The 13019-nt window shown below is 44.8% G+C and overlaps 1 long non-coding RNA gene across 1 annotated transcript; it reads right to left on the bottom strand.

The window, feature by feature from the left end:
• Positions 1–534: 534 nt before the first annotated feature.
• LOC119695192 lies at positions 535–10082 on the bottom strand. The gene is made up of 3 exons (XR_005255081.1): positions 9860–10082; positions 5139–5234; positions 535–4926 (listed from the first exon to the last, which is right to left on the bottom strand). It is a non-coding gene; the product is annotated as an uncharacterized LOC119695192 (long non-coding RNA).
• Between the last annotated feature and the right edge of the window lie 2937 nt (positions 10083–13019).

Genomic DNA, 13019 nt, shown 5'->3' with positions numbered 1-13019 from the left:
ATTCAGTGGCTCCCTGACCAGTTTGGACATGGCAGGTGTATCCCATCTTTGACTTAAATCCCAAATGAAAGAACAGATCTTTTTTTTACTGCAGATTTCCTGAGTCAGCCACTGAACACAGACAAGTCCCCAGACAGAAAATTATCCTCCAGTCAAAATTAGCTGTTTGCTGAAGATTTTGGAGCTCTCCAGCCTGCTGCTGACTATGTTTAGTCACTTTCTGCTTTCTCCATTCTCACATGTATCTTAAAATTCCTGATAAGGAATAGAAGGAAAGGAACCAAATGCCACAGAGGGAGATTATTAGCTTGGCTGAAACTAAACAAGTCTGGAAATCTTCTTGGAAACTGAGATCCCAATAACACCCTAAGAGAAAAGTATTCCCAACACACTTTGGAACAGGAATTCCAAATAAGTCTTTGAACTTTCTGACAACTTTGGTCTGTTCAATATGAGCAGTATGTGATCCCAAGGCAAGTATCAATTCAGATTTTTAAAAAAAAGACATGAAAGAAAAAGAACATTACCTTGGTTTAGGACAATGCAATCACGATGCATTTGTTTCATCATGTGAAAGATGGCATGGAGCAGTCATGCTATTAAATTCAGGAGTTCATTTGCTGATTCCTAGAGAGTTTCAGGTCTTTTTTCTTTCCAAAAGGAATTAGGCTGTAAATTCAATTTCACATTCAGAAGAGCTGAACAGTTTGGTCCAAGCACATATCTGGACGAGATCAATGAGAGCTCCATCACATTTTAGTCTACCCATGAATCACTGGGTGGCTTGAGCCCCTTGCTGATCATTTTCCTCTTGCATGGATCACTGTATTTTGTTTGCCTGTGTAACCCAGCGTGGAGAGTCCTGTCAGAGTGGTGTCCTTATAGCTCAACCAAGTTTGGGTAAATCCTCAAATCTCATTGCTTAGAGGGGCTGCTCTTCAAGGGAAACACAAACTGGCTGGAGCGCCTGCAGGGAGAGTAACAGAAATCATCAGAGATCCTTTAATCTTGCCTTCATAACCTACAAAGACAGAGAACTGTGGCAAATCCAGGCAATGCTGTTGCACAGGAGGGAATAATCTGTTCTGTGAGCTCATACTGGGTAAGACAAGAAATAATGTGTGTAAGCTGCTGTGAGAATGATTAAAGGGAGACACAAAACAAAAAGAAGTATTGGCAAAGGACAGTGAAAGCCTTGGAATAGGTTGTCTGGGGACGTGGTGAGGTCTGTTCCTGAAGGTCTTTGAGAGCAGGTCAGGAGTGCTTGGTTTTGATTCGACTTGGTTTGTGGTAAAAAGATGGATTACCTGTTCTCTGAGGTCCCTTCTGGTTTCTGTGAAGCTGTTGTTTATCTTCCAGGACTGCAGTCCTGTGTCCTGCGCTCTTGGTGTGCTGCAGGAGGCTCAGCAAGGAGTGTGAACTCACTCTTCAAACCACTGTGGTGTAACAAATGCTGCCAAGGGTGAATTTTCATTGTTCACAAACTCCATGAGAGTGAAGTCTGAGGAATTTCTAATGAAGTCATCAAGGATCTCATGTGTCAGATGTTCCAGACCCAAGAGAAATCGGATACCGTTGATATTTCTATGAAACTCCAAAATCATGTGGGATTTTTCCTTTATCTGCAATTGCTGGCAAATGTCATTATTCATTTTCTTGAATGGTCTTGCCAGGGCTTTCATCTCCTTTGAAATCCTGATGCGTCCTAAACCCCACTCCCTCTGTGCAGCAGTGCTGGCAGAGCATTTCCTGTGATCTTCCTGGTTGTTACTCATTTCTTAGGGTCACCCTAATAAACTTTGCCAGGGGCTGTTGTTGATGCAGTCAGTACAGACTGGCTGGACCCTGCACAGGTTTCCTCCTGATGATGATGATGATGATGATGATGATGATATTCATTCTCAACAGATGGGAGCTGCTTTTGAGGAAATAAGCAGCTGGTTTGGCCTCAGTCACTTGGTTGCAGTACTGAGTGATGTGCACACCCAGGGACAGCTCACCTTGATCTCTGATCCCTTGGGTTTGCTGACCAGGACAGAGGAAAGTCTCCTCCGTATTTCCCTTCAAAGAAGCCAGTGAGGCAGACCAGTAGCACAAGAATGGAGGTGCATAACAGAGCACTGTTGAAAGGTGCAAAACCAAAAAAAAAACCAGAAATGAGGAAAAGAAACTCTGTTCTTCTGTCAGGCCACAGGGTTAATCCAGGTGCTATGGTACTGGCTTGGATAGAAACCTGTGCCAGACCTGTCTGCAATCTCAGCTGCACCTCTGGGTCTGTTGCCTTCCACTGTCCCTAGGAATTTGTATCACTTGGTTACTCATGGATTTGAAATTGAAAATTTACCAGTTACGTAAGAGATGGGACAGAACGAGCTCTGCAGTTGTGTGGCACCAAGAAAACATCTCAAAGGCATCTACCAGACTTCCCAGGCAGAGGTTTATTCCGTGTCAACCCATCCCATTCAAAAAACTGAATAAAAATTAGAGTAGCCAAAAGTCTGAATGACAATAATGACCCCAACCCCCCTGGTAGCCCTAGGACAGCCCTCCTGGCCCTGGCACAGCCCAGCTGAGTGTGCTGTGGGAAACATTGCTGCTCTGTGCACTGGCCAAATCGCTTTTTCAAATGACCTTTTGTTGCAAACCATGTCTGCTACGTAAAAAGGAAATTAAAAATAAATAAAAGTTTGCAGTGGTTAGCTGATCAAAGCATTTGCTTGCCCCTGTGGTCTCAGCAGAAAGCAATGTTACAGCCTCAGACTGGATGGGTTTGTTTGGTGAGGTCTGATGGGAACTGATAACTTTGCAGCCCTAGGAGCCAAGGAGGAAAACGTAGATGGCTTATCTGGGTTCTGCTTTTGGGGATTTTCCCCACAGTCATTCTTTCTTGTAACTGGGAGGTTTGACTTTTGTGTGTCCCATATGAAAGTTCTCAGTGGGTCTTAAGGAACACTGATTTGTATAAGAAGCAAGATTAGAAATGGCATTAAATGGTGTCACGGCTCTGTCTCAGGCCATGGTTTCAACATGTTTCTCTTCAAAGTAGGTTTAGGAATTAAAATTCAAACTGGAGCAGGTGTTGATGAATCTTGGGATGTCAGGGAGGTCAGACAACAGAGTACAACCCAAAGAACAGGCTGCCACATGGGCCAGAGGTATCTGAGTTATCTTTAAACTCAGTGGCTTGAGGGCTGAAAGAAAGAAACCCCTTTGTTCAGAAATGTGCCCTGTGCCTCTTCCAGCAGGAATAGAAAGGAAGGGAGAAAACAGCCCAGTCCTTTTCTGTGATGGTTTTGACTGGGCTTGTATGAGATGGTGGTGGAAATTGCAGAGAACTGTTCCTAATGACTTGTGATACCTCTTGCATTTTCTCTTCCTGGGAATTTGAGGAAGCAGTCTGTGCTTTTGTTCTAGACTGGAAAGCCTTGGAGCAAGGACTGTTCACTTTTAAGAGGCATAAAATAATTGAGCCAGTCCCACAGAACTATGATAATGCTGGAGTTTCTGTTCTAGTGCATACCTGGTGGGCAGGAGGGGGGGCTCTGCAGGAAGAGAAACGCGAATATCTGACTCTGATGCTGGTGTCCTGGGAGTTTTCATTTGTATTTTTGCTTTTTATAAATGAAAACTTGCCAAAGTTCTCTGAAGAGTGAACTGGAAACACAAACCCATTTATTTATTTTAGGTGCTGTGGCAGGACAGCAGGAGCTCTCTTCCCCTTGCAGTCCCCTCCCAAAAATGCACTGCATCCCTGCCCCTCCTCTGCCTGTGCTTTCATACTGATCTGTGGGGCACAGCTGGCAGGATTGGTGACTGGGTACTCCCACTTCTTTTGCATTAGATTAGTTGGGCTTTGACTCTCTGACCTCACCAGGGATCAGGTGCTGCTCCCTAAATTCCTTGTGCTGCAGAGAGCGTTCCCTGTTGTCAGGCAGCAAATCTCTGCTTTCATCAGGGTAGTTCATGTCTCTTCCACACACACACACCGGTTCATACCTCCATCTGCACAGGATTCCATATTTGTTCTTTCTCTCTGTTTCCTCTCCCCATATTAGAAGACAAATCTACATCATCTCACCTCTGGGTGTGAATACACTCAGAGACTAAAGCCAGAATGTCAGGGGGCTCTGTTTCCTGACATGCTCTGAGGGTCACAAGGCTGTCTGAGAGCAAGAACTATCCTTTTCCCTGTCACATTCACCCAGATATTCCTTTTCCCCACACAACTCTTGCTAGTTTTTGCAGCTGTGCAAGGTAAAAAGTCTTGCAATGGCACAAGGAGGTGACAATGAGGGACTACTGAATTCTTCAGACCTGCTGACCATATCAGCCAAAGGGGGACTGATACCAAGCTGCAGCTTGGCTTGAAGCAACCAAAACTCCTCTCTCAGAGCTACATTGCTGGAGAGAATCCTGGGAGAACAGCCTGTTCCATCCCTGATGCCCAGCGGAGGCATAATGAAATGCCAGGGCTGAAGCCTTGAGTCACAAAACTGCAGTCAAGGAACATAACACAGGTTTTTAAAGGTGGGGTGGGCAGCCAAAGCAACGAGCTCTCAAGAGAAAGGCTGTAAATTTTTCAGCGCTTCAGATAAGTTAATTAGGTCTGGAAGATTTTATGAAAGATTTCTACTTCCATGAGCAGCTGTCAAACTTGGAGAGAGTTTATTCGCACAGCAAGGCAGCCTGCATGCTAATATCATCCAGTGCAGGTGTTACTGGGCAAAACTGCCATGGATTGTGTTTCAGGGATCAAACTAGAACCTGGCAGTGGCCTCCCTTAGCCTTGAAGGATACAGGAGGGGTGTGGGAGAGGCGAGATGCAAAGGGCAGCTTGTTTAGTCAAGGACCATCCTCTTGCCACAGACAGATTTTCACCACCACGATGGGGCATATTCAGGGGATGTGATAATGAATTCACCATAGCTGTGTGAATAAATAAAGCCAGTCAGCAAAACCCCATGGAACACTCCCAACACATTCTGGTTCCTGCAACAGGATATTAATGACTGTGTTAATTAGGCAGCGTGGAAGCAGCTTACAGTGTCACAGACACAGAAAATTATCATGGCAGGATATTGAAATATTCCTTCCCACAATGCTTTCTGCACAAGCCCCATCATTTCAGTGACATTTACCTTGTGTTTTACTGTTTGTTAAGGAGACTGCATTTGATGACTCTCAGAGGAGCCTCAGAGGACCATGCTGACCCAGGCGACTTGCATTTCTTCAGGCTGTGTTAGAAGAAAGAAACTTCTCAACAGAAACTCTCCTCTCTGTGGCCACGCATGGTTGGTCAACCAACCCCACACATGGGTCATTAACATTTGGAAATTGGGGATTTCAAACCTCACAGTCTTAAGGCAATAGGCTGGGGAAGAACAGATGTTTCCCTTCTCTCAAGCAATAATTTGTACCTGCATGTTTTGGAGCCAGTGGAAATAGTGTATTAGTCATTCTCAAAAACTGTTTGGTACAAGCAGGAAAAAAAAAAGTATTTTGCAGTATTTTACTGTCTAGATCACTGCAAATATTTATCCATTTTTAGAACTCATTTTTTAGTGACTATTAAGAACTCTTGCCTTGATGCATTTCCTCTGTGGTTGTGTTCAGAGTGTGGGCTGGCTGATGTTGGACAGGGGAAGGGAAAGCAGCAGAGTTACAGCATTTGGAAATAAAAAGAACCCATGAAATCATCCATTCCTCCATCTGCCTGTGCGTACATAACATTGTGATGTTCACTTCTGAAAGGTTGCTGGATGGATTTTTCAACCACTTTCAATAAGAAATAACTCCACTGTCTTAAAAACACTTTGGTATGAAGAGTTTCAAGCTATTCCATCCTGACAGTCTTGTCTAGAAGAGAAGAAATTAATCTTCCATCCCCTGGGTAATTTCAGTGCGCAGTGGGCAGGAACCAGATCTGATTGCCTGTGTTCTTTCCCTGACAGAGGCTCTGGAGAAGCCCTCTGAGAGCCCTCAGAGGTGGGAAGAGTTATCAGAGAATAATGAACATGCTCCATTTTCCATGTAATTTAATGGGCTGAAGATTCCTGAGTTCATCCCAGCTCACAGCATCCAAGTGGTCACTTAGGAAAGGTTGAAAACTGCTGGATTCTGCTACTGTGGGTTTCCTTTAACTGTGGCAGCACATTTCCTCGGAGCCAAGACTCTGGGCTGTGTGGATGGATAGTGGAGAACGTTTTGTTTATATTTAGACTTGTTCCAGCCATGAAATTAGTAGAATAAATAAAGATAGAAGTACAAAGATTAGAGAGGTTTTAATTTGGTACAGGCACCATTAATGGTTTATTTACTTTGTGTTCTTGGAACTTGAGCTGTCTCTTGATAACTAAAAATGCTCCAGAACAGCTGCAGGGATCCACAGGGAGAGGAAGACAGAGCCAAGAGCAGCAGAAGCCAGGTAACCTGGGACAGGTATTGCAGTCAAGAGCAGCAGGCCATGGTGTTTGGGGTGATGTGGATGGATATTTGCACATCCCACAGAAAGGAGGTCAGCTGTGAGTAGCATCAGGAGAGTCTCTGATGATGTTTTGTGGCTTATTAGCAGAGTAAAATCAAATCAAATAATGCCATAGAGCTGCTAACAACATTGCCCTCTGGAAAAATGTGCTAGAAAGCACTTTCTCAGCCATGACAGGGGTTAAGACAGAGTGAATTCAGCATGAGCTCTAAATGTGTACATGATTTCTATGTCCTTCCCTGAGAATGAGGAATGTTTGCAGGAGTTCAGGGGAGTCAGACTGGGGATGGTCCCAAGAATTCCTTTCTGAACTGAGGATTTCAGCCCTTACTGCTTCGGGGAGGAAGACGCAGCATCCCTTCCACAGGAGGAGTGTTCACAGCATCCTAAAACGTGCCAGTGAAGCATCTGAGATTCACATTCACAGCTTCTCACACCTGTGCTGTGTATCCTTCCTAAGCCATGGTGCTGACCTGAATAAAGCATTTTACTAATGCTAATTTTATTAGCATATTACTAAAGCTCTGCCTTTTTACTAAGGCAGCCTTGATTTACAGGTTGGTCAGTGGCTGCAGGTGCCTGCAGCAGATCCAAGCACTGGCTCACAGCTGCTGTGCTGCTGTTTGCTGCCAAAGCACCTTCATCCTGAGAGGAAGGAGAGGAGGCTTTCCCTACCTGCGCCACTGGATCACTCTTTCACCTCTGCTCATTTCCATGGCTCAGTTATCTCCCACATTCAAAGGGAAATATTTCCTCAAATCATTCAAAGGATGAGGGGCTGATCCAAGCTTGTGAAGTACTTTGTAATTCTGGTTGGAAAAACCCTGCAGAAGAGCTGATGCACAACACAGGTGGTTTTTAGAGTTGTACTACCTAAAGTCAAATGATTTCTGGCTTTTTTTCCCCTGTGTTTATTTCTGTATTTATTGCACATATTCATCAAGCTGTATTTAGAAAGTCTGATGTAATCACATTCATCATTGTGAGATGTGATATTTTCCTGGTATTTCATTTTATTATCCTTTGCAAACACTAGAAAGAAATTCCAACTCAGTCCTGGCTTTAGAACAAGTTTTGCTTTTGTTTTCAGTCAAACTAACATTTTCCTCCATTTAATGTTCTCTTTTCCCAGCCTCAAGAGGAAATCAACAAATGTTATTGAGGCTTCTTTCCATCCATAAGGAATTCCAGCAAGTTCTCCGATGAGACCTTGGGGTGGTGCTAATTCTGGTATTTTTCTTTCAAAAATTAAAATATTTTCTGACTTGATAAAAAAATAATGATGTCTGAGTGCAGCTTTGAGTGCTCATGGAAACACACTGCCAGGTAGGAACAGACCACTGGAACTCAGCTGCAGGCCCTGGAGAGCTGCAGTCATGTGGAATAGCTGTGATGCTTCCACTCATTTGTCTAGGAGCCATTGAGTACATTTTATCCCTGATTTACAGCTTGACCAAGGAGACTGTGGAGAAACTGCATGGAAAGTTTTAACTCTGGCGAGTGCTTGGAAAATAATCAGAGTATATACTGAGACCTTGCAGTTCTCTGGCTTCTGGATTTGCAATTCATGAGAAGACTTGTCCAATACTTGGTGAGCACCTTGAGCTTTGAGATTTTTTTTTGCCAGAAAAGCCCCAACAAAGGAATTCCTTTCTCTTCAGTGCTTGACAGCTCTCGGACAGGTAAAGCTCTCTCCACTCTTCTTGCCTATCCCAGAACAACCCCAGGCTGGTGATTCAGCAGCGTGTAAGATGGGAAGTTTCTTTGGACAGCCAGAGCTCTTTGCAGGTTCCAGTGGATATCCGGATCCCTGCCAAGGGCACGGCTTGCTGCTGGTACTTCTCCAGTCACTTCAGAGCTGGGTTTTGATTGATTACTGCTTGCAGTCCAGAAAAAGGAGAGATTGCAATTGCCAAACAGAGCTCATTAACTTAAAAGCACAAGTTGATGAATCAATGCTACACATAATAACTCTTTCTTAATGATCCAAATATCTTAAAAGCTCAAATTTCCTTTCATCATAGAACTTCTCTACCAACACTTTCCCAAGTCAGTGATTGAACTCCCTCCATGGAAAGCAGTACAGCTGACATGATCAGTCCTGGGGAACAGGACACCACAATTAATCAGCCACAGATCCATAATTCCAGAGCTTCCAGAAATAAGTTATTAATTAATTTGTTCTGTATTTTGCCTGAGATTATCCTAGATGATTCTGGCCTTATTTCCAGCCTCCAGTTTTCCAAACTGGCAAAAATCTTGGAGATAGATGGGTGTTGTTATCTCCCGTTGCTGCTGAGACATCAGCTCCTCTTGCACTCCAGCACTGAGATGGTTTTGATGCCAGCACCGTCTCTTGCTTTGCAGCAGAGAGAATATTCAGTCTTGTTCATTCTCTTTATGTTATAATGGCCATAATATCTCCAAGGATGGAGCCTCCGCAGCCTCTTATCTCAAGTTGTTCCAGTGTTTGATCATCCTTAGAGTAAAAAAGCTTTTACTTAGCCATAAATGAACATCAGAGATAAGCTCACACCTTCTCTTCACGTCCAGTCATGGAGGACAAGAAGGAGACAAATGAGCAGCAATTCTCCCTTCTCGCTGTGCTGTGGCCCAGGCTCCAGGCAGCTGCTCTCTCATTTTGCTAATTCATCTGCTATTGGCACTAACTCCAGAGACAAGATGTCAGCAGACATTTCACCAGACATCTTGAGGCAGGAAACAAGTACTGAACTTCTCAAGTCTTTGAATTAAGAAATATAGAGGCAGTTAAAAAACACCAACCACCCAAAGACAAGATGTATGGGCTTGCAGACTTGCCACAGCATTGTGACCATTTAAACAGCATTTATTTATTAGCAGCATCTTGGAAGGAAAGACAAATGTGTAAGCCAGAGGATGATTAAAGGGTGAGCTGGGGAAGTTTAGACTCCCTCAGAATACATTTGAGTAATGAACAGCATTTATCATGTCTGTTTAAAGGCAAGTTAATAAGGACAAAGGGTAAATCTTCACCAACAATTAACTATGGGTTCTGGGTTGTATTTGAGCCTGTGTCACCCAGCTCTCTAACGTAAGCTCTCTACACTTGCTTGCCAGAACAAATACTTTCCCAGCCCATGATTTCTGCTCAGACTGGAGGTAGATTCTCACTCAGATGTTGTCCACAGCTGCAGACTGTCAATACACACTGTGCTGGCAAACACAGATAGTTCTTCCCAAGAAAAACCTACTTCAAGCTGAATTCACTACTCTGATACCTTCTTATCTTCTGCCAGCATCAGTTCTGTCCCACATTCCAACCTCTGCCACCCCTCTGCCCACCTGGGGTTTAGCTGTTTGTACATCCCCGTGGTGCATTCAACCCTTCTTTACCTCCAAGTCCAGGCTGGGTTTGCAGATCCAGACTGGTTCCTTCCTTTCAGCACCACTGGGAGGTTTCCCTGTGCTGCCCGAGGAGCCAGGGCTGGGACAGCATGTGAAGGAATGCAGCACATCTCTTCCTTCTGGTCCTAGCAGCCCCAGCCTCTCCTTGTTTGCAATGAGTGCTGGACACAGTCTGTTTGGAGAGAGTCTCCAGTGTCACTCCTGAAAGGCAAGGGACACAAACGGGAGGTGTGATGATGCACAAGATAAATCCTTCCTGTGCAGGATCACTACTCCACCACAGCTCACTTCAATTTCCTCAGCAACTTCTTCCCTGGGAGGACACCGTTCACAATGCTGTGCCATTTTGCACAGAGAAACCCGTGTCATTGTGCACAGAGAAACCCGTGTCATTGTGCACAGCCTGCCCTGCGTTGTGGAGGTCTGTGGCAATAATTCTCTCTCACACATAATTGTTTCTGTCATGAGATCTGAAAGATAACTGAGATTAGTTACCAGAGCTGGACATGTTCAGCCATTAAGAGTGATATCTTTACCTACATCTGAGTGGGTTTTGACAAGTGCTCTCACTCACCACAGAAGTTAGGAGTTGTCAAGGCCAAAAATAAATTATGTTGATGAGCAAACTCCTCTGCAGGGAAGTTGCAGCTCACCATGTAACATGCAGTCAATAAAATGGTTTCAATAATCTGCTGCCTACCTGGCAGAGGTGAAGCCTTGAAGCCACCTGCACACAGACCAGCCACTCTCAGCTCTAGGGGAGCACCCCTCCTGTCTCTTCACAACCTCTTTTATGCCTCAGTGTTGGTCAAGCTCTTGAACAAAATCCTTCAGTTTGCATTTTAAGACCTGTGTGTAGTCACTGAGCTGTGTCAGCTGTCACCAGCCAGTGGAGCTGCTGCCGAGCAGCCCAGAGGAGGTGTTTGTTAGAGAGGGTCAGAGGCACAGAATTTGTAATTGGACTCCTCCAGAGTTCAAGTCAAGGGCCTCCTTGGTCCTCAGTATGGATGAGGCTTTGCGGATTCCATTGGTTCAGAGGTGTCTGAGCTCAGTTTCCATTTGAGGACCCGTGAATGATGTCCCACACAATCTCCTCAGCAGGACTTGCTGCATGTGCTTAGGCAGGAGCAATTATTACCCTGCCTGAATTTCTGGTTTTGTTTCCACCGTTCAAACTTCTATCTACTTCTCTGACTCTGGCCATATGTTTTCCTTTCTCTCCCTCTTTTCCTTTGACTTGCACTATTACCTCCTGAATTTACAGCCTGTTTATGTTGGTCATCAGCCTCAGAACCTGTCCAGGGCTCCCATCCTCTTGGATGAATCACTCTTCTTTGCAAGATGATATCAGTTGTCAGTGTTCCAAAATAACAACCAAACTGTAAAGTTTTACTCACCCTGTTGAATTTAGTGCCCATTTTGCAGTGAATGCAACCCAGACAAATTACAGTATTTACATATTTATTTATTTGTCTTCATTCCTGACCTGGGGATGGACATTTTCTGCTGTTTCTTTCAGAAGTTTAAGTGGGAATCCAGTACAAAATTAGAAACTGGATTCCATGTAGGTCATTCTCCTGACCACACTTGTATTTTTCATTTACGGACAACAGCCACAAGCCCCGTCTGAGCAGAAAGGGCTTCTGTTTTCCCCTGTAATTGCATGTACCTCACAGGACCCTGGGGAACTGTGTTCTGACTCCTGACAGGAGAGCATGCAGTACACGACCTTGGTGCCTTGCTTTTATGGTCAGCATTTTAATTCCAGGGCTGGCTCAGGCATCTGAGGATCAAAAACCTGAGGGTTTTGTCTTCAGAGCATCTGTGTGATACAGAAGCAATGATGCTGCACTGGTGGAGGGAGTAGAAGGTCTGTTTGATCCCCACTGTGTTGTTGGTTTGTCACATGTGGCTTCTAGAAGAATTCACGAGTGTGTCACCAGCTCTGAGATCAGTAAAACTGCTGGACAGCAGAGAGTTTTAGAAATGCTCCAGAGTCAAGAGGATTTCGCAACATACAATCTTTGCAAAGAAACATGGCCTTAAAGATGCATTAACTTAATTTCTTCAGCAGAAAGACAACAGAGGGAGAAGAAAAAACATCCTTGATCATATTTTTGTGTAGCATGTGAGACAGGACAGGAGCTCTCACAGGGTTCTGTCTTTTGCAGGGACAGGTGGGGTCAGCTGGGACCACCTGACTTACACTTCTGTTCCCTTGATGTGGGCAGGAGAAACCATGTGTCTGGAGAAGAATAAACATCCAAATATCTGATAAACTTTTCTGCCTACTCCTAGTGCCTGCTCCTGTCAGCTCCTGCCAAAGCATGGAAGGACCTGCTCAGCTCTTCACTCTTTTATTTCCAGTTTCTGCTGAGGGTATCTCAGAACATTTCCTGCCAATCCCATTTTCATCCTGACTATCCTGAGTTCCACACTGATTGAATGGCAATTGTAGTTGACATAAGACTATATTTACTGTATTAAATAGAGATGTGTTAAACAGCAGGGACATTTCTGCATAAGGGTTCTACTTTCCAAGGTCCTGACCTAGAGAAGTAAATTGGCCTCAGGTCTGTGTGCAACCACCTGGCTGGATCAGGGAGAAGGCTCCTGTGCCTGAGTCTATCATCACTGGCAGAGCTCACATCGTGAGGAGCTGCTGCTGTGCCAAACCACCCCGGAGGAAATCCCTGTCTGTGCTCACTCTCTGTTCTCCCTGAGCTCCATGAAGCTGAAATCCACTTCTTTTGAGTTCCTGAAGGAGTACCATCTTTTCAAGGAAATTCGGATCCTATAATAAATTAACATATAGGTAGGGCTAGGGTTAACACCCGCACGTGGCATACTAAGCTCCGTGATGTGCGCAGCATGTTCACAAGCACTTGTGCTGCTTTGCTCCCGCTTCCTTTGGCTGCTGGGATTTAGGAAGGGTGTAAAGGCTGGGAACCCTGCTCTGGAGAGAGCCTGTCAGCAAATAACCATTCTTGGAGTGCTCCCTTGGGCAGCAGTGAGGCAGCCCCGGCGCTCACATGCATCTCTCAGCATCAGCTCCTTCTCTTGTTTGTTTCCACAGAAATGTCTCTCCTGTTCCTCCGCTCCCCGTTCCTGCCTCGTGGCCTTGCGGTGACCGCGCGCTGCCTTGACA

Source organism: Motacilla alba, chromosome 4A (genome assembly GCF_015832195.1).
Source record: "Motacilla alba alba isolate MOTALB_02 chromosome 4A, Motacilla_alba_V1.0_pri, whole genome shotgun sequence".
Lineage (NCBI taxonomy): Eukaryota > Metazoa > Chordata > Aves > Passeriformes > Motacillidae > Motacilla > Motacilla alba.
Note: the sequence above shows the minus strand (reverse complement) of the source record. Positions and strands in the feature narration are given on the sequence as shown.